The sequence below is a fragment of the Chenopodium album genome, chromosome 16 (assembly GCF_948465745.1).
Source record: "Chenopodium album chromosome 16, dcCheAlbu1.1, whole genome shotgun sequence".
Lineage (NCBI taxonomy): Eukaryota > Viridiplantae > Streptophyta > Magnoliopsida > Caryophyllales > Amaranthaceae > Chenopodium > Chenopodium album.
The window spans coordinates 40,614,754-40,637,198 of record NC_137849.1 but is presented as its reverse complement, the minus strand read 5'-3'; positions in this window follow the sequence as shown (position 1 = coordinate 40,637,198).

The window sequence follows — 22,445 nt, the reverse complement described above, 5'->3', positions numbered from 1 at the left end:
AAAAGGAAAGTTTATATTCAAATCAAATTCCATGATCTTATCTTTTCAAAAAAAGGATAATTAAGTTATTTTAGAAACTTATAGAAGATTCTAATCAATCCTAATTAGTTTAGGAATAGGATTAAACCTTTGGACCCTCCTCATGATCATTGGGTCGTAGGTAAAATCCGGTTTGGGCCCAGTTTAGTATTTTGGCCATAACTTCCTCATTATTCATCGGAATTGGGCTTATAATATATCGTTGGAAAGGTCTTTTCAAGCCCCATCCAACTACACCATTGTTGGACCCTTATCATGGACCAAAATAAACTGAATTGGACGTTTTCAAATAAATAAAGTCATTTTCAAAAACAGAGAGAAAAGAATTTAATTAAAACTAAACCGCAACACTTGACTTTCGAATCACTTTCACCTAATTCGATAATAACACAACGTGCAAGGCATTCATTACTGGGTTTGGTTTTGGGGAGACACAAATGGGTGTCTACAGAAGCCCCCACTTTGACTGAGTTTGAAGAAACTTATGTTTCGAAAAACGAGAGTCAAAGTATCGATAGGGACGGAGAATGATTCAAAACGTTCTGCGATTCCAAATCATTTTTATAACGCCGATACCTGCAAAACAATCATTAGTTAAACAGATAAGAGAGTTAAGAAACGCGTATCTTACACCGTCGAGCACACGTCTCTGAAAGTAACCATTTTGCTGTTGCATCGTATGTTGTTTGTGACAACCTCCACTGTGCCTCGTGAACGCCATCGTTGAAGATAACCATATGTCGTCGCCTTCAATATTCTTGGTGACAATCCTCCACAGTATTTCGGGAACATCGTCGAAAATAACTGTATGTCGTCATTTCCTGGGTGTGGCCGTACGTCGCCACAGCAGTATGTCGCCGCTATAGACAATCTCTTCTTTACCTTGAGGGACCGCCGAAGGTGGCCTTGCTTCGCCATCTTCAAAATTTGTGAAAACTCTCCACATCCTAGGGAACGCTGTCTATCATTGCTGCTACATCTCGAGCTTTTCCTTGAATCATGGTGACAACTTTCACAATCTTAGCGAATGTCGTCGAAGACCGCCTCATCACGAACCGCTCTTCTCAAATCTAGGTGACAACCTCCACAATCTTAGCGAATGTTGTCGAAGACCGCCTCATCACGAACCGCTCTTCTCAAATCTAGGTGACAACTTCCACAATCTTAGTGAATGTCGTCGAAGAACGCCTCATCACGAACCGCTCTTCTCAAATATAGGTGACAACTTCCACAATCTTAGCGAATGTTGTCGAAGACCGCCTCATCACGAACCGCTCTTCTCAAATATAGGTGACAACTTCCACAATCTTAGTGAATGTCGTTGAAGATCGCCCATCTCGTGCTATCTTCTCAAATCTTGATGACAACTTCCACAATCTTAGCGAAGGTCGTCGAAGATCGCCCATCTCGTGCTATCTTCTCAAATCTTGATGACAACTTCCACAATCTTAGCGGGCGTTGTCGAAGATTGCCCATCTCGTGCTATCTTCTCAAATCTTGATGACAACTTCCACAATCTTAGCGGGCGTTGTCGAAGATTGCTCATCTCGTGCTATCTTCTCAAATCAAGTGATAACCTTCACAATCTTAGTGAAAGCTATCAAAGATCACTTCATCTTGAATCGTTCTTCTCAATAATAATAACCTCCCCAATCATAATGAAAGCTATTGAAGGTCGCTTCATCTCAAACCGTCCTTCTTAAATCCAAGCAATAGACTCTTTTTAATCTTAAAGCCCCCTGTTGAAGGCTTCGTCATCTCGAATCTTCAAATCTTCTTCCATCCTAGGAATTGAAATCGTTGTGAACCGTTACTTTGGTGCTTGCGATGAGCCAATGCTTAGGCGCTTTAAGCTAAGTGAGACGATCTTTTGTTAGGTCGATCACTTATTGTTGATTGTAATCGAGCCGATTACTAAATCATGTCAAATTGCTTATAGGGGCTAACTGGCGTACCAAGGAACCCGAAATTGCTGTAAAAGGTCCGCATAATCCAATATGGGGCCACACATTCTGTCGCTACACTGGCGCATGCCAGAAACCTTCTGTCGCCGCGATATCGTTCTGTCGCCAGGCGACAAACCTTGTCGTTTGGCGACAAATTTCTTTTTCATTTCTACCGCTGCTGCTGCTGTTCATTGCTCGGTTTCGCTCCGAACTTTCAATTTGGTCGTTTCCTTACAACCAAATCTGCTCAATTCTTTTGCAAATTAAGGTTCTTCACCTATGATTTACTGATCCATATAATTTTTGCTCAAACTCCTCTCATCTTGGAAGAATCTCATATATCTATATTCGCGGTTTTTTTTTTCGAAAAAATCCGGGAATATTCTTGCTCGCTGGAATGTACCTGCATCTATATTTTGGACTATAGGACTTTGCTCATCTTTTATTATCTTAGGGTTGACCTAAGGCTTAGTGTTGCTTGACTCATTGACTGGTCATGACTCGACTTAAAGCGTTTGACACATGTGTTAGACTCAACTCGATGTGAACTTTGACTTAATGATGACTCACTATGTGTGACTCGTGTGTGCACTGGATTTGATGTGTACATGACTCAAAAACAAAAATTTCTCGTCATTTTTGTGGAGGGTACCGACTTTCTCCCGAAAAAGAAAGACTCGAAAAAGAATCGAAGTGTTTGATGGTGCATGTTGAATGAGCTTAATCAAGTATATGCGTTCAATATTGTCCCTCAAGTTGCAAGGATTAATTCCTCCTAAACTATCTTAGTTGACTTGATGATGAAAGTATTTAGGTAACTTAGGCACGGAGGCTAAGTACTTCATACTTCCTGATACAATGATGATTATAAGTGATGAGTGATGTTGATATGACAAAGCATGCTTCAACATTATGCTAAGACTTCATGACAAAGGGTTCCTAATTGGAAGTCTATTTAGTCATGTATCTGTGAAGTGTGTGAAAGTGACACTAAAGTTAGGCAACAAAGGCTAAATGTATGGAGAAATATTATTTGATAAGAGTCAAATAATGATGACTCTTAGGATAGGTAGGCTAATGATGTAAGGATCAAGCCCCCAAGTCTAGCTCTAAGTGAATAGGGATGAGCATTGGAAATCCCTTGATATGATCATGGTGTAAGTGTGTGAGTGTGAAAATGAACGCATTTTTATTATGGCCGCACCTCAATATGAGGTTGCCTACGTATCCGTTAGGAATCAGGCCAAACGTAGCTCTAGCCGAACCTCGCACAAGTGTGTGTATACCTCAAAAAGGTCTTTTAAGGGTTGTAACGTGGTTAGGCTAAAGTTTAGAGAAGAAGGGGATAAAGGCTCAAGACCCTAGATAAGCCCCCAAGGTGTGCAACCTTGCTTTTGAATCTTTTTTTATTTTTATGCTTGAGGTTTCTCATTTTTGAGCTCTCTCTTTTTTTTGTTTGCTCTTCTTTTTTTTTTTGCTTTTGCATTTTTCATATTCGCATTTTTTTTTATAAGTGTGGACAATCTCGATCATGCGGTCTATCACTCACTTGGCATTCATGTTTCTCAGGCACGGTACCGAGCACTCGATAAGAAACGCAATCTGAGACATGTTCTTATCAAAGATATTTTCATATCATAGACATTGGAACACTTGCCCTTTTGTACACTTTTATTCATTTTTGCTTATTTTTATTTTATTTTTTTGAGATCACTCAAGCTTTCATATTTGAAACTTGCATAAGTTACACACCATCCCATCCCAAGGTTAGTAGATGTGGGTTGAAAAATGAAAGGTCTATCGTTAGACGAGGCTCAAAGTGGTTTGTCAAGAAAAGGATTTATATATTTAAAGGGTGAAGATGATATGACATGGCTACAAGGGGTGCCTTAAATCATTGGTATACCTTGTGCTTAATTCGGCATTTTTTTTAATGCAATGCAATGATCATATGCAAGAAATTAAAATGCTCATTTTATTAAAGGGGAACAAAATAAAAAAAAACCTATGTAATAAATCTAAGGTAGACAAAGGGTGCCTATGCTAGACTTATGGGGGAAAGGTCTAAAAAAAAAAGAAGAAGAAAGCATGAAATCTTAGTGAGAATCTTGCCTTGTGTTTTGTCTCATCATTACTTTTTTTCTTATTGTCAATCACAAGACTCAAACTCGATTCAACATGCATAGATGGGAAAAGATTATGAAAGAGTGAAGGGAATGATATGTATGGAGAAAGAATGATGGAGATGGAGAAATATGGAAGAATTAAGAATAGAATGGACCCCCAGCTCAAATGACGGAAGAACGACTCATGCATGGACCGAAGACATGGTCACGGCGACATATACAAAGTGTGTGCTAAAACTAGTGAGTTTAGGTGACATGTTAAGACTTGTGTCATGACCATGTGGCTAGACTATGTGACTAGACTTAAGCAAAGACTAAATTAAGACTTCACGTATGTGCATTAAACTGGACAGGCTGTGGTATTTTAGTCATAACTTTTAATCTGTGACTCTGATTGGGACGAAACCAACTCCTAATTAAATATAAAACTCGGGGCTACAGATCCATAGGTTATACGACTGTGATTCTTCCTAGAACTTTGTCTATGACCAAAACAAGTTGACGCATGTGCAGTATACGGGAATAAAAATCCGGGTTGACTTAAAGGAACTATGACTCGACTTTAGGCCTTTTTTTTAGTTCAAATTAATTAATTAATTAATTAAACAAAGTCTTTGACTCTTAGTGTATGACCATTGGACTTTAAGTGCCTAAACTCAATTAAAGACTTAAACATGGTTTGAACCATTAATAAAATGATAAACTGATTAATCCGATTAGTAGACTGTTAATTAGACTCGTCGTGGTGACTCGGGCAAGAAAACTGGACTGTCGCTAAAACAATAGGACTGTCGCCACTGTTTAGAGCCTGTCGCCAGACGACAAAACTGTCGCCAGGCGACAGACACTAAACTGCAGCGCCACAGTCCAAATTCCTGTGCCATTGCTGGAACATTAATCTGGACTGTTTCCAGTAATTTTACTCTAAATGGACATGCCTAAAGTCGTACTAAGTCGAATTGATTAATTTATTAGCCTTTAATTAATTCAAGATTAATTAATTAATTAATTATACAAAGTCCTTTTAGTCATTAGTCAATTTATTTAGTTTTGAACACAAGTCAAACAAACGGTTAACATATATATAATATATACAAGCAAGGGTGCACAAGTAGTTCACATAGTCACAAGATGAGTTTGCAACCTAACCATGGCTCTAGTTCTCTAAAGTTCGAGGATATGGGTTAAGTCAAAAAGGTCCATGGTTATGAATCCATATGCATTGCACACAAGCCTACCGGGAGGGTTGGAGCGAATGGACAGGATTCCGCGAGTGCGAGATGAAATCGGACTCGACTCCATGGTTTGGTGGATTCACAAACATTACACGTACCCAAATCTGAACTTTGCACATGATAGTGGGATATTCCATTGGGCAGGTGAAGCAGGAACCCCCAGAGGGTTATTTCCATATGTAGAACACATATGGGTTCAAAAAAGTGAGAAAATAACTCAATCAATAAGCAAAATCGAGCCAACAAAACTAGAAATGGTCAAAGCAAGAAGGCAAACCCCTGGCTCGGTATTGGAAGAACTTGGCGCCAGACTACAGGGACTGTCGCCGCAAAAAAGCTCCTGTCGCCAAGCGACAGAACTGTCGCCAAGCGACAGAACTGTCGCCAGGCGACTGAAACTTTTTACGGGCGACAAGCCCTGTTTTCTAGACGCTAGTTCCTACATGCCTTGGCAAGTTTCTGTGTTCTTCGAATTTTCCAGATTTCGCATCATCTTTTCGATTCTAGTCATGAAAGATATTTCTCAAATTTCCTACGTGTAAAATTACTATGGATTGACTCATGGGGTGCTCCCATGTGGACCTTTTAATGCATATGACAATAATGTTAATCAAATCACGCACATGAAATACTTAGAATTTTTCGAGTCTCATCCGCTCATTTTAAATAATTGCCAAAATTAAATAAATTTCAGGAATATAAATAGAAATCCTCCCCAGTGGAGTCGCCAAAAACTGTAGGGAATATTTCAAGCATTACGATAACCCCAAACTTGAACCCCACTGTGATCATACACTAAAGTACGGTGGCGTTCCAAAGGGAAAGAAAAGAGAGCAAAAGAGTCGCCAACAAGTTTTAGGAACTTGTAAACCCAAAAGACAATCCAAAAGGACCATCAACTACTCCATAAGGTCTTGAACCAAACAGGGTCCGGGGATGAGGGTACGAATCCAATCTACAAAAGAAAGGACCCGCCCAATAAAATAGGCCTCTACTTTGTTCTGCTCGTATTCATGTGCGTTTTTCGAATAACATACAAACATTATATTAAACCTACCCTGTTTAATCTATGTTGGTTGAATATTAATGCACAAATAAGACTATTATTGGCGATCACTTGAATTAAAATCACATTAGCCTAAACCAAAATTAATAATTATCTTATTAAGCGTGATTTCAAGTACAAATTCCCTTTAACAATCATAAAAGGTGTGATCAAGCAATAACAATAAAATATAAATTAAGAAACATAATAATAAATCAATAATAATAATGATAATAGCATGATAAGGCATAATAAAGCTTAATAATAATAGCAAGATCCTAGGCATGATACTAACAAGATTAATAACGAATCCTAGCATGTCACTAAGCAATAAAGATCGAAGCTTTAAACCTAACATGGTACTAACATGATATTAGAAAGAGTAAAGGCATCCTAAACATGACACTAGAAAGCATAAAATAACATCCTAACATGATACTAGGAATCATAAAACAATAATAAACATGCTTTCTACATTAAAAGAGAGTAATAAGATTACACACTTTGAAGCCTCGTACCTCTTTCTAATAACAAAATACACAAGTTAGTAAACTTCAATGAAAATAAATAAAGAATAATTAAAGAATTAAATTATTAAATTGAAATCAAATTAAATAAAGTTTTGACTAGTTTTGGACCAAACCCTCAGAAATTATCAACCTTACACGCCTAGGGCGAAGGCAACTTCGAACTTGGCTAGGTGACTCTAAGTCTTGTGAATACGAAATATTGTATTTTGTAAAAAGGTTGGTTTAGAAATAGAGAGAAAGAAAAGAATTAAGTAATTCTTGAGAGGGAATAGAGAGAATTGAGAAAGAGTTGATGATTGTGAATGATTTCTGAAAACAGGAATTCGGACCCTATTTATAAGAAAAATAGTCCGAAAAAACATAGAATTTGATAAGGAATAAAACTCCACTCTGTCGCTAACAAACCGACCTTGTCGCCAGATTTTTATCTTGTCGCGAGGCGACAGAGTCTGTCGCGAGGCGACAAGCCTGTCGTTTGGCGACAGAGACAGTTTTTGCAGATTTTGTTTTTATCATCTATTTTGATCTAGAAGTCCAAATAAGTCATATAATATGTCGTTGGAAAGATCTTGAAGTCTACTTTCAAATGCAATTGGAATCAGATTAAAATCTTTTGTAGATAAAAAGATATGAACGAAATAGTGAAAGGGTGTCAGTTTTGGATAGAGTTTCGTATATCTTTAATATCTTTTTCGTTATAGCTTGGATTTATCATTATAATATATCATTGGAAAGATAATTTCAAGATCTATCCAACCATATAAAATTTGGATAAAATATATGAGGCATGAAAATAATATCTGACTATCTTTGAACATCTTTAAATTCGAATAGAATTAGGAAAGTTTTAAAAAAGGAAAGTTTATATTCAAATCAAATTCCATGATCTTATCTTTTCAAAAAAAGGATAATTAAGATATTTTAGAAAATTATAGAAGATTCTAATCAATCCTAATTATTTTAGGAATAGGATTAAACCTATGGACCCTCCTCATGATCATTGGGTCGTAGGTAAAATCCGGTTTGGGCCCAGTTTAGTATTTTGGCCATAACTTCCTCAATATTCATCGGAATCGGGCTTATAATATATCGTTGGAAAGGTCTTTTCGAGCCCCATCCATCTACACCATTATTGGACCCTTATCATGGACAAAAATAAACTGAAATAGACGTTTTCAAATAAATAAGGTCATTTTCAAAAACAGAGAGAAGAATTTAATTAAAACTAAACCGCAACACTTGACTTTCGAACCACTTTCACCTAATTCGATAATAACACAACGTGCAAGGCATTCATCACCGGATTTGGTTTTGGGGAGACACAAATGGGTGTCTACAATAAGATAGAAGTCGCTTTCAGCAAAAGTGTGTCGGTGGAACGGAGACAGGATATAGTGGATGCTTTGGGAGTACGTGAGGTAGATAGACATGAAAAATACTTGGGGTTGCCGATGATCATTGGAAAGTCAAAAAAGGCCATCTTTGCGTTTTTAAAGGAGAGAATTTGGAAGAAATTGAATGGGTGGAAAGAGAAATTGCTATCTAAACCGGGGAAAGAGGTGATGATCAAAGCGGTTGCACAAGAAATCCCAACATATATGATGAGTATTTTTAAGGTGCCGGAGGGTCTCATTAATGAGATCCATAATCTTCTATGTCGTTTTTGGTGGGGCTCTACAGTAGATAATAGGAAGATGCATTGGCAAAGTTGGGAAAAGTTGTGCTTACCGAAAGCTAAGGGTGGGATGGGTTTTGTAGACACCCAAATGTGTCTCCCCAAAACCAAACCTAGTGATGAATACCTTTTATGTCATTTGATTATCGAACGAGGTGAAAGTGTGAAAAGTCTAGTGATGTGGTTGTTTTTATTAAAATATCTCTCTTTTTGTTTTTGAAAACATTTCTTTTCTCACTCTATTTATGAAAATAGCTAGTCCAATTTAGGTTGGTCCATCATAAGGGTCCAATAATAGTGTAGTTGGATTGGGCTCAAAAAGAGCTTTCCAACGATATATTATAAGCCCAATTCCGATGAATAATGAGGAAGTTATGGCCTAAATACTAAATTGGGCCTGAAAAGAATTTTATATGCGGCCCAATGATCTGGAGGAGGGCTTATTAATTATCATTCCTAAGATTATTAGGATTGATTTTAATCTTCTAGAATATCTAGAAGGTTCTTTTAAATTCTAATAGAATTAAGATTGATAATTATATTTTAAAGAGTTTTATTTGGAATAAAATAAGTGTTTTATGATAAACCCAATTTTAACTATTGAACGCGGAATTTGCTGCTTAATTATATTAAGAAGAGGATTCCGCGTACAAAGCGCGTTTTATCTTTTAATTAGCGCCAAACGACAGAGTTTGTCGCCTGGCGCTAATGTCTGTCGCCTGGCGCTGATGCCTGTCGCCTGGCGACAGATACCAGTTTTATTCTGTATAGAACTTGAAGTATTTTCTATCGTTTCCAGACTATTTTTCTATAAATAGGGGTCGTATCTCTCCGTTTTCATCAACAATTCACAATAATCATCTCTCTATTCTCTCTCTAAAAAAGCTAGAATCTTTCTCTCTCTCTTCTTTTTCTAAACCTTCACTCTCACAAAATTCCACATTCACAAATTCTAGACACACCTAGCCAAGTTCGAAGTTGCCTTCGCCCTAGACGTGAAAGGTTGATAATTTCTGAGGGTTTGGTCCCAGATCCCTATTTCAATTATTTGATTTAATTGTTTGATTTATTTTCCTTGAAGTTTCTAACGCGTGTATTTTGTTATTAGAAAGAGATATGAGGCATCGAAGTAATTAATTTTAATTGTTATTATTTTGATATAGAAATCTTGCTTTAATTATTTTGATTCCTAGTATCATGTTAGGATGTCCTTATGATCCCTAGTATCATGTTTAGGGTAATAACTAAGATTTCTAATATCATGCATGGTTTCTTCCTATCTCTTTTATCATGTTAGCATCATGTTAGGGATAAAACTTTGATCTTTATTGTTTAGTGACATGCTAGGGTTTGTTATTAATCTTGTTAGTATCATGCCTAGGATCTTGCTATTATTATTATTATTATTATTATTATTATTATTATTATTATTATTATTATTATTATTATTATTATTATTATTATTATTATTATTATTATTATTATTATTATTATTATTATTATTATGCTTTATTGAGATTATTATGATTGATGATTGTTGTTATTATGTTACTTGATATATATTATTGTTATTGCTTGATCACGCCCTCTCTTGCAGGATTAAAGGGAATTGTACTTGTAATCACGCTTAATAAAATAATTAATAATCTTGTTTAGGTTAATATGATTATAATTCAAGTGATCGCCAATAATAGATTTGTTTGTGCATTAATATTCAACCAACATAGATTAAACAGGTTTAAGGTTAATCTATTGATTGTATGTTAGTCAGAAAGCGCACATGAATACGAGAAGAATAAAGTAGAGGCCTATTATTAGGGCAGGTTCAATCTCTTTTAGGTTGGATTTGTACCTTCATCCCTGAATATCCAGTCATGGTTCTAGACCTATAGAGTTAGCGATCTCATGGATCGTGAAGGGGTGTAACCTTCACCCTGTGAACAGTTTACAAGTTCCTAAAACTTGTTGGCGACTCTTTTACTCTAGATTCCTTCCCTTTGGACGCCACCATGCTTAAGTGTATGACCATAGTGGGGCTCAAGTGTGGGATGCTTAAAATATTCCCTACAGTTTTTTGGCGATTCCACTGGGGAGGATTTCTATTTTGATTCCTAAAATTTATTTTGGCAATGACTTAGAATGAGTGGATGAGACTCGAAAAGTTCTAAGTATTTCATGTGCGTAAATTTGATTAACATTATTGGCATAAGCATAAAAAAGTCCGCATTGGAAAAACCATCCGTAATTCGTCAAAAACATAGGATTTTTACACGTAGGAAATTAGGGAAATATCTTTCACAACTAAAGTCGAAATAACGCTGCGAAAAACTGGAAAATTCAAGAACAGAAAGCTGCCGAGGCATGTAGGAATTAGCGCTGAGAAAACAGTGTCATCGCCAAGTGATGGCTTTGTCGCTTGGCGACAGTAATTGTCGTCTGGCGACAGACGCTGTTGTCTCGCGCTAAATTCTTCCAATATCGAGCCAGAAATCTACCTTCTTGTTTCAACTAGTTTCTAGTACTGTTTGCTCGGTTTTATTTCCTGATTGAGTTTTTTCCCCCTTTTCTGAAACCCATATGTGTTCTACATATGGCCATAACCCTCTGGGGATTCACGCTCCATCTACCCAATCGAACGCTCCTGGCAACGAAGGGTACATCCGAGTTTGTTGAATTCACCAAACCGTGGAAGCGAGTTTAACTCGCGGGGTCCCATCCATTCGCGCCAACCCTTCCAAAGGTAAGGCTTTCGCGCGGTGCATCCGGACTCATAACCATGGACCCTCTTTGACTAACCCATATCCTGAACTTTAGAGAACTAAAGCCATGGTTAGGTTACAAACTCATTGCATCATATTGTGACTATTTGACTATTTGTGCATTATTTGTTTGTGCATAACATATATGTGTTTCCACTAACCGTTTGTTTGACTTGTGAATGAGTTTAACTAAATTAATTAATAACTAAAGGACTTTGCTAAATTAATTAATTAATTAATAAATGATTAAAGTCTAAATAAATTGATCAAACTTGACTTAGTACGACTTTAGGCTTGTCCCTTTAGAGTAAAATACTGGAAACAATCCCTAACCAATGTTCCAACAATGGCGTAGAGGTTTGGATTGTAGCGCCATGCGCTAGTAATTAGCGCCAGACGACATTGTTGTCATTTGGCGCTGGTCATTAGCGTATGGCGACAGTCCTGTTGCTCCGGCGACTTTCTAGTTTTTTGCTCGAGTCCTCACGATGTGTCTAATTAATCAGTTTGCTTAATCGGTTTTATCAGTTTATTAACGACAATATTCATGTTTTTAATCGAGTCTAAACACATAGTCTCATGATCTCACACAAGAGTCAAAGCATGTCACTCACACTCACTATTAAAGCACACACCTAATATACATGTCACACTTTGACCATGTCTAGAAAGTCTTGTATGCGCGTGTTTTCCATCATTTTTTAGGGGGGTAAGTCGGATATTAATCCTCCAATTAAACTATACTTGTTTGAACCCTCACTTGATCCCCTTAATATACACCTTTTTTTAAAAAAAAAATAAAATAAAATAAAAACCAATAAAATCAAAGTCAATTTGAGTCAAGTCATTAAAACAAATAAAATGGTTTAATTTACAGCGCTTGGTCAAGAAAGGAAGGGTGATTAACAAGGACACACCTTTGTTCAAATACTACTTTTTGAAAAACTAATTAGTCGGAAAAGAAAAGCTAAGAAGATAATAGCGTCTCAGGAAGAAGTTAACGAACTTAGGAAGGACGTGGCCAACTTAACTGAATTAATGAAGACTATGGCTCTTCAAATCAATGACCCTGTAAAGCAAAAACAAATGGAGCTCATGCAAGAAAGCTTGAGCAAACTCTCCAATGACTATAGATTCTAGGGCATTAGCTCACAAGGGGTCCCAGTGGACAAGGAGCTTCTTCCGCAGAAGTTCAATGCCAATGACATCCCTAGGTTCAAGGCAACAAACAATCCTTATTTCCACCTAAGGGCTTTTGAGACCATAATGAATATTAAGGGGATCGATAGGAAAGTCTTTCAATTCATTCATTATTTTCTTTATCTCTTGAAACCATTTGTCAACAATGGTTCTTTTCCCTTGATAAAGAGAAAACCTCTACTTGGGATGCTATTGTAAACGCTTTTATTGATAGATATAAATGTAATATTCAAGTTGAAACTGATCATAGGGAACTTGAGATACTTAAACAAAAAAAGAATGAAGGTTTTACTTCTTTCTTTAATAAGTAGAGGGAAACTTCCGCTAAGATTATTGAGGTGCCTACCGAAAAAGAGTCTGTGAGATTATTCATAAAGAATCTCCAGGAAAAATATTCCAAACATCTCAAGTACCAAAGCAAATTGAATACTTTCAAGGCCGTTTATGACATTGGAAATAATATTGAAGATGACCTTGCAAAGCAAAAAGCTGCTAACACTAACTCCAACAGTGGCTGGAAAGGAAAGAAGAACGACAATCCTTCTTCTTCCAAAACTACCCTTTCAAATAATGTTAGCACCTTTAATCTGAATGAAGTCCTCACCATGAACAATGAAGGACAAAAGAAACCATTTAGGAGAAACTTTACTCCTATTGGTATGAGTTATGACACCGCATTTGACCGTCTTCATGCAAAAGGTCTTATATTCCTATTGGACCATTTGGGGATCCACCAGTCAAAAGGAGAATGGCTAATTGGAATCCCAATGCACACCGCAAATACCATCAAGGTAGGAGCCATTTTACTGAGAATTGCTGGAAGCTAAAGGAAGCTATCCAAGACTTGATTGATAGCAACAAACTCCCAATGCCTCCTACAAGTAAGAAGCCAAGTATCAATAGTGCACCACTTTCTGACTCCTTAGCTATTTCTGATGAGGAAAATTGTGTTGACCCATCATCTTTAATCGAACCAGTCGAAGAAACTCATGCCCTTGAAGAAGAAGAGGAAATCTTTTTCGATGCCATGAGTGATTGGGCCCCAATTCAACAACCGGCCACTAAAGAAGACGTTTTACTCTTCATATATACAATGGGGAAAACAATAGACATGTGTAGAAAAGTTCTTGAACGCACAAAATTAAAACAAAGTAAACATGTCAATGAAGAGGTGACACCTATAGAGACTACTAAGAGGAAGCCATTTTCTCTCCAAGTAGTCGAAACACCCAAAAGGAGCAATAAGTCCTACACTCCAATTGGGACCACATATGCAAATATGTTCAAAATGCTCTCCGAGAGTGGCAAGATCAAACCTATCGAACCAAGACCATTTGAATCACTAAAGAGGACAGACAGATTCTATTGTCCATATCATCAATCAGGGGGACACACTATAGAACATTGTATTAAATTCAAGAATTTAACTCAAAAACTGATTGATAATAAAAAATTAGTCCAAATTCCACAAGAGAAAGATGCTACCATCAATGGAGTTTGGGACAGTGACAACGAGGACGTCTAACTCAAGGATATGGAGGAAACCCCAATCTCCACAAGATATTCTGCGGACGATATTTGGGATGAAAAAGATTCACCCATAGATGTTCTCACAAGATCTGGGAGAATGTAACCTCCCATTAACGCACAACAACCTATTCCTACTACTCAGCAAGTTCCCATATCCATCATAGAAGACAACGATGTTGTCAAATAACTAAAGAAGACTAAGGTCGAGATGAATGTATGGAAAGTTTTAGCCACATCCCATCAACATAGGGTGGCAGTGATGAATGCTTTAGATAAAATAGGAATAGATTCCGAAACCACTCCTGACGGGTTGGCTAACTTTCTCACGAGTGATCTTCCTAGTCCCATTAATTTGATCACCTTTTCTGACAAAAATCTACCCTCATAAGGTGACAAACACAACAAAGCCTTAAATCTCACAGTAATCTGCAAGAGAATGAATGTCCCAATAACTTTTGTAGATAATGGATCGGCAATTAATGTTTGTCCACTTCGAACTGCGAGAATGTTGGGAATAAGGGATGAAAAATTCTCTCCATCTACACAGGGAATAAGAACCTATGACAACACTCGCCGCCAAGCTCTTGGAACCATCATCATGAATGTAACAACAAGAGTCATAGAACATGCTACTATTTTTCAAGTGGTAGACATTAAAGCATCATTCAACTTATTGTTGGGACGCACTTGGCTTCATGACCTAAAGGCCGTCCCTTCATCCCTTCATCAACAAGTGAAGGCTATAGTTGGAGGAATCCCTATTACAATCGATGCTTCACCAATGAGAATCAAGGCCATCGAGAATCCAATCATAAATGTGGAGCATGATGAAGATGACGAAGATTTGTGGGGCTTTAACGAAGAGGTCTCCTTAATCGAGGAAGATGAAAGGACCCCTCTTCACTATGACTTCCACTCCAATATGGCAGTAAATGCTATCCTCAGAAAATAGGGACACTTTCCTGGAATGACTCTTGGAAAGAAGAAAGGGATAGCAAAGCAAATGGGACTACCTGGCCTCCCTAAATTGGACACTTTTGGACTTGGTTTTGAACTGACTCTAGAAGACCTTAAGCGGGCCCGGGAAAAAGCAAATGAATGTAAGAACGCTCATACCCAAAAGAAAGCAATCTCAATGGATCATTATCCTCTCACCCTAAATGGAAAATTCATGAGAGAATGAGAAGATTATCCATGTCAGGAATTTCCTGAACCCTTTGTCAAAAATAGGATAAGACAACCTGGGTTCGAAATCTTTTTGGATTGCAACTTTCTGGATGATATCCCAACTCATATCCATAAGGAGAAAGCACCTTCATGCTTTGACTTTAATGCCATGGGACTTCTCTTTGGGCATGAGAAGAATGAGCCAACATATATTGAGGATAACTTCTTGCTCATTCAAATGGTACTACAAAGTGATAACTTTGATCCTTCTAAGCTTATCACTCCAACAGAAGGGCTAGTTCAAGGATAGCGAAAGACCGTGAAGGTGACTACTCCAAGTGGAAGAAAGATCACTATAACAATAGGATAAGGACCAATGTTTGAAGAATCTTCTGAGTTAGAGTCCGAGTCAGAGTCTTCCCCTATCGAGTCTTCTAAGTCTCTAACTATAGCACCTTCCCCCAATTCTTCTGTTTTAGCACCCTCTCCTAGAATAGTTAGTAGTCAAGTCCCAACGGACATATCTCTATTTGATGTAATGGTTTCCGAGTTTAATAATATGTCTTCATTTGCTTACTCCTCGTGTCACTCTTTAACCCAAGATGACGAGCATTGCTTAACTAACAATGAAAATGACAAAGAAATAATTAAAGCAATGGAAACACTTGAAAATAGAACACTGGTAATTGAAGATACTGAAACGGTTGATATCTCAAAAGATCCAATCGTTAAAAGTGAAGTTAAAATCGGACTAACACTTAGTAAAGATGAAAGAACCGATTTAATTAATCTACTAAAAGAGTTTATCGATGTATTCACTTGGTCATATGAAGATATGCCAGGAATAAATAGAGAAATAACTCAACATACAATACCATTAATTCCAGGAATGAAACCTGTAAAACAAAATTTATGTCGAATGAAACCCGACGTAGCTCTTAAAATAAAAGAAGAAGTACAAAAACAGATAACTGCAGGTTTTATCAGGGTATCCAAATACCTTGAATGGGTCGCAAATGTGGTCTTAGTTCCAAAGAAGGATGGAAGGGTAAGAATGTGTGTCGACTATCGAGATCTAAATAAGGCAAGTCCAAATGACGACTTCCCTTTACCACACATTGATATTCTAGTAGATAATACAGCGAATCACGCACTTCTCTCGTTTATTGACGGATACGCGGGGTATAACCAGATTCTCATGGCGGAAGAAGACATGGAAAAGACGACATTTATAACACCTTGGGGCACTTACTGTTACACGGTGATGCCATTCGAGTTGAAAAATGCGGGTGCCACTTACCAATGGGCAGCGACTCCCTTACTCCATGACATGATGCACAAGGAAGTTGAAGTCTACGTAGATGACATGATTGTAAAATCAAAGGATCGCCCAGGAGATTTGATAGCCTTAAGAAAATTCTTTGAAAGGCTAAGAAAATACAACATGAGGTTGAACCCATCTAAGTATGCTTTTGGAGTCACCTCAGGAAATCTCTTGGGATACGTCATCAGCTCTAGAGGAATAGAGATAGACCCAACCAAGATCAAGGCAATCATGTCAATGCCACCACCCAAAACCAAAAAACAAATTCGGGGATTCATTGGCCGGTTGCAATACATAAGTTCATATCCAAGTTAACAACAATATGTGAACCAATATTCAAGAAGCTCAAGAAGAATGTGCCAGTAATATGGGACGACGAGTGCTAAAAAGCCTTGGAAAAGATCAAATCCTATCTCGCTAATCCTCCTGTATTAGCACCATCACTCCTAGGAATCCCTCTTAGGTTGTACATAACAGTCACCAAGGAGACAATGGGGGCTATGCTCACACAAGAAGTAGAAGGAAAAGAGAATGCCATCTACTATCTAAGTAAAAAGATGCTCGAGTATGAAATACACTATATACCACTTGAGAAGTTGTGCCTCGCATTAGTGTGGGCCACAACCAAGTTAAGACATTACATGCTCGTTCACATAATCTTCGTAGTATCTAGGATGGATCCACTTAAGTATCTTTTTGAGAAATCTACACTAAATGGACGAATATCAAGATGGATAGTCAACTTAGCCCAATTTGATGTAAGATTCATGCCTCAAAAGGCTATTAAAGGATCCGTGGTCTCGGACTTCTTAGCGGACTTCCCAATAGAAGATTCGACACCAATACATGAGAATGACTTTCCAGACGAAGACTTGATGGTCACAGAAGATGATACTTGGACTCTATACTTCGACGGAGATAATCAAATGACGTAAAAGGTATTCATCGCTGGGTTTGGTTTTAGGGAGACAAGGGTGTCTACAGAAGCCCCCACTTTGACTACGTTTGGAGAAACGAGAGTTTCGAAAACAAAAGTCAAAGTAGCGATAGGGACGGAGAATGATTCAGAACGTTCGACGATCCTAAATCATTCTTGTAACGCCGATACCTGCAAACTAGCGTTAGTTAAACAGATAAAAAAGTTAAGAAACGCGTATCTTGCACCGTCAAGCACACGTCTCTGAAATAACCGATTTTGTTGCTGCGTTTTGTTGGTGACAACCTCCACAGTGCCTCGTAAACGCCATCTAAAGGTAACAATGCCTCGCTAACTTCATTTTTTTGTGACAATCCTCCACAGTGCCTCGGGAACATCGTCGAAGGTGACTGTGCCTCGCCATCTTCAGGGTTGTGGCAGTACCTCGCCACGGCTGTGCCTCACCGCTATAGACAATCTCCTCTCTGCTTCGGGACATCGTCGAAGACCGCTGCTTGTAGCCATCTTCAGTTGTGGCCGTACCTCGCCACGTTTGTGCCTTGCCGCTGTAGACAATCTCCTCTCTACCTTGGGACATCGTCGAAGACCGCTGTTTGTAGCCATCTTCAGTTGTGGCCGTACCTCGCCACGGCTGTGCCTCGCCGCTGTAGACAATCTCCTCTCTACCTTGGGACATCGTCGAAGACCACTGCTTGTAGCCATCTTCAGTTGTGGCCGTACCTCGCCACGGCTATGCCTCGCCGCTGTAGACAATCTCCTCTCTACCTTGGGACATCGTCGAAGACCGCTGCTTGTATCCATCTTCATTTTTATGATGATAGCCTTCCCAGTAAAGTTATCAAAGACCACCGCTTGTTGATCCTCAGTGCTTTACTTTATAGATGCCGATTTTGCTGCTGTGCCATTACCTCGGCGCATTTTGTGAATGAGCCGGTACCTTGGCGCTTGTGCTTAGATGTGAACCATTACTTCGGTGCTTGCAATGAGCCAATACTTAGGCGCTTTAAGCTAAGTGAGACGATCATTTGTCAGGTCGATCACTTACTGCGATTGTAATCGAGCCGACTATTAATCATGTCAAATTGGTTATAGGGGCTAACTAGCGTACCAAGGAACCCGAAATTGTTGTATAAGGTCCGCATAATCATTTATGGGGGCCACGCATCCTGTCGCCGCACCAGCGCACGCTGATATGTGATGTCGCCAGGCGACAAGCATTAGCGCCTGGCGACAAGCTTGTCGTCTGGCGCCAATGTCGTTTTTTTCGAAATAAAACCCCTTCTTCCTGATTTTGCCGTTGCTGTTGCTGTTTTCTCGCGATTTCGCTCGGAAGTTCAACTTGCTCGTTCTCCTCCGTTTCTCAACCAAATTCGCTTAACTTTGTTGCAAATCAAAGCTTATTTCATCTAGTTTCCTGATCTATGTAAGTTTTACTCAAACTTATCTCAAGTTTTGCTGAATTTGCGCATGTTTATTCGCGGGTTTTCAAAAATTTCGAACCCAATTATGCTTAATTTGCTTTTTTCATTGGAACTTATGCCATGAAATTGCTTGATTATGTTTATATATTGCCTTTAGAGTATTTTGAGACTTGTTTGACTCAATTTGGTGAAGAAATGAGCGAATTGCCATTATTGAGCCTCTTGAGTTCGTGAGAACAATGTGGCTTGTTCTTCGAATTTTTTGTAGCCATTTTTGTCCAATTTGACACAATATTTGTCATAGTATTGCAAGAAATTATTTTATTGCTGAAAAAAACGTTATTTCTACATGTATTGAAATTGTGCTCTGTTTTAGTACTACGTACCCAACATAGTATCATGCGGCTAGGCGAACCTTAGATACTATAGAACCCCTTAATTCACTGTTGCTTTGCATAATATAGCATGACTAGACGACGCGGTTCCGACTTTCGTTCTAGGGAGGCTCATCGGGAGGACGATCCCGTTGATACCGGCGTAGGACCTCTTTTTCTTTAGGGGAGTTCCCAGAGTGGGACGAGCGCACTCTGTACTTTGCGCCCGAGTTTCACATCTCGGAGTGCGTTCGACGTGGGATTCATAGTGGGAGAGTTCGTAGCCATGGTTCTGGCAACGACGCTATTGGTTCTTTGTACGATACTTACTTTTGCGACCATGACGGTTTGCGTCGCTTGTAGGAGTCTTGTGGCTTGACTCCTCTGCTCCGAGCCACTCGGGCTCTGTATTCTTTCGGGTCGAGCCGTTACGTGGTTCGAGCTTGGGTGGAGTTCTTTTGGGACACCACCAACACTTTGCATTTCCCCTGGGGTGAGATGACTGTTACCCCTACTGACTTCAGTCTCATCACGGGGTTGGAGTTTCATTCAGTCGCGCTTCCATTTGATAGCGAGATCACAGTCTTCTCTCCAGTGGTACTGGAGCTGTTGGGCCCTATCACTGTTCAGGCTCGTAGTGAGGCTGAGCCGACGCATCTCAGCTCTCGATGAATCCGCCGGTCCACGCTCGTGGCGGCTTTTCAGGATGGTGCGACCACCCTAGAGCAGCGGGTGCGCATCTTTGCTCTTATTTTGATGTCAGGGACCTTTTCACCTGATAGAGGTAGTCAAGTCTTGCTCTACTACTTGCCTGCTCTTCGCGACCTTCACATGGTCGGATCATATGATTGGGCCAGCCTGGCCTATGCGGACTTCCTAGTCGGATTGCGACTTTCCAGTCGTCATGGTTCCTTCGAGAGAGATATCGCGCTCTCCAGCTTTTGGAGACTCGTAGAGGTATACTTTATTTCCTCCATTAAAGTTAGCTCTAGATCTGCATTAGCATTTATTGACACTTCTTTATCCTCGTAGATCTGGTTCTACGAGTATTTTTCGTCTCTTGCGCCAGCGAGACCCTCGCCTCGCGAGCTCCCCGTTGCTGCCTGTTGGGGAGGCCGCCTCAATGACTAGGCTACTACTGCTCGTGTTCGAGAGTTGATCCTCTCGATATGTTTCTTGAATACTTATTTCTTAGTACCTTTTGGTAGGATTCTATCTTATGAACATACGTTTTGTAGGAGCCTGCTGTAGAGTTTCGGCCGTGGGCCGATTTGGACATTCCTGCGCTTGTTGCGCAGTACACAGCTCAACGTCGGTACTTTCAGGGGACGTACGATGTTGTAGTGTACTTAAGTGAGAGAGTGGCTATTCAGCACTCCTCGGAGGCTTTTGTCGTTCCTGCTTGCCCTTCTCGACACATGTTTGACCAGACTAGATTGAGGACTTTGTCGAGTAGGTCACCAGCGGGTACACCGTGGCGGACTCACGCCCGAGCGGAGCAGTGTTATGGGGAGAAGCTGTTGCCACTTCTGGCTCCACCACCCGTTTTGCCAGAGGGAGGAAAGGTATTCCTCGTTTCATGTGTTTGTCCTTTAGATAGCCCCTAATTAGATACTAATAATTTGGATTTGTTTTTCTAGGATACGTGTGCAGAGTTTGTTCCTCCACCGGTATCCATCACCTATCAGGGAATGTACGGTCCTGTAGAGGAGATGATTCCTCTGGCTCCTCCGGAGCATCGTTTCATCGAGCAGTCGATACCTCGGCATCAGACTTGGGTGAGCCATTTGTTCTTTGTTTACTTATATATATTTCATTGTTACTGACTTGTCTCTTGATAGTTTACTTGCGAGGTGGTAACGAGGATGGCGAGGGGTGTGGACGCCTTCCGCTATCAGCTGGTGAGATTGAGAGACCGAGCCTCCTGTCGTCGTGATGACACTACTATAGAGGTATTTCTCTTATCCTTATTACATGTTTTATTTGCCTATTTTTGCACTTGACATGATTTATTTTTGCAAGGGCAGCCTATTCCTCCGCCACATACTCGGACGAGACCCAAGGCTAGTAGAGAGAGATCCGGGTCTGGCTTGAGACGTCGTCGTACTTCTTCTGGTGGCCAGGGTGGCCGGTCGGAGACAGCTCCTACCGAGAGATCGGAGGGTTCAGGCTCTTTGTCTGAGGGTGCACATGTTAGGCCGACAGGCCAAGCAGGCGTGACATCGGCTCCTTTAGGGGGTGGTGGGACGTATGAGGTTGGCTCGTCGTCGCAGCAGCCACAACAGCCTCAGCCATTGGCAATTCAGCGTTAGGGTGATCCTGGAGCTAGTGAGGGGCATACCCCACGATCTATATTGTTCTTTGACACTTTGGGAGTTCCTCCCCATTTACTTCATCCGGCACTGTAGCTGTACCCGTATTTATTTTTAGTTGACTTTGTAGGACTTTGATAGTTTGTATCATATGACTCTATGTTAGACATACTGTATATACATATGAATCTATGTTAGACATACTGTATATACATACTTTTATCTATTTACGCTTATTTTATCTCTGCATTTTTATTTTTCCATTTTATGTGCATGTGAGTGTGTGAAAAATTGTGACTCATTTTGACAATTTTGCGCAAAAATTTCCATCATTTTTATTATCAATGGAGGGTATCCGACTTTCTCCCCCAAAAGAAAAAATGAAAAATAAAATAAACTTTGACTAAAATAAGCTTAAAATTAATTAAGCTCAAATTAATCGAAAAAAGTGTTTGAGATAATGTTGGATAAGGTTTTAAGACAAGAGGTCAAAACCGTAAAGTCAATGTACAAAATCGAGTCATAGTCGAAAAAACACGGTTTTGCATAGCGCTTCAAGCTGGCGTCGTGTCGGCTTTCTGTCGCAAGACGCTGACCTTTGTCGCCAGGCGTTGTTCCTGTCGCCTGGCGCTAATCTTTTTCTCTGAATCGTTTTGGAATTCAAACTGTACCAGTTTTGTGGATAAATAGCCCCCAAATCTGCCGACTTTTGTATATTTCGAACAGATTAAAAACAGTTATAGTTTTAATTCTCATCAAGCAATCATGTCTAAGAGTTTTAGTGATTTTACCCGTGAGTGGTGCCGGTCTTTGACTGCTAAGGAG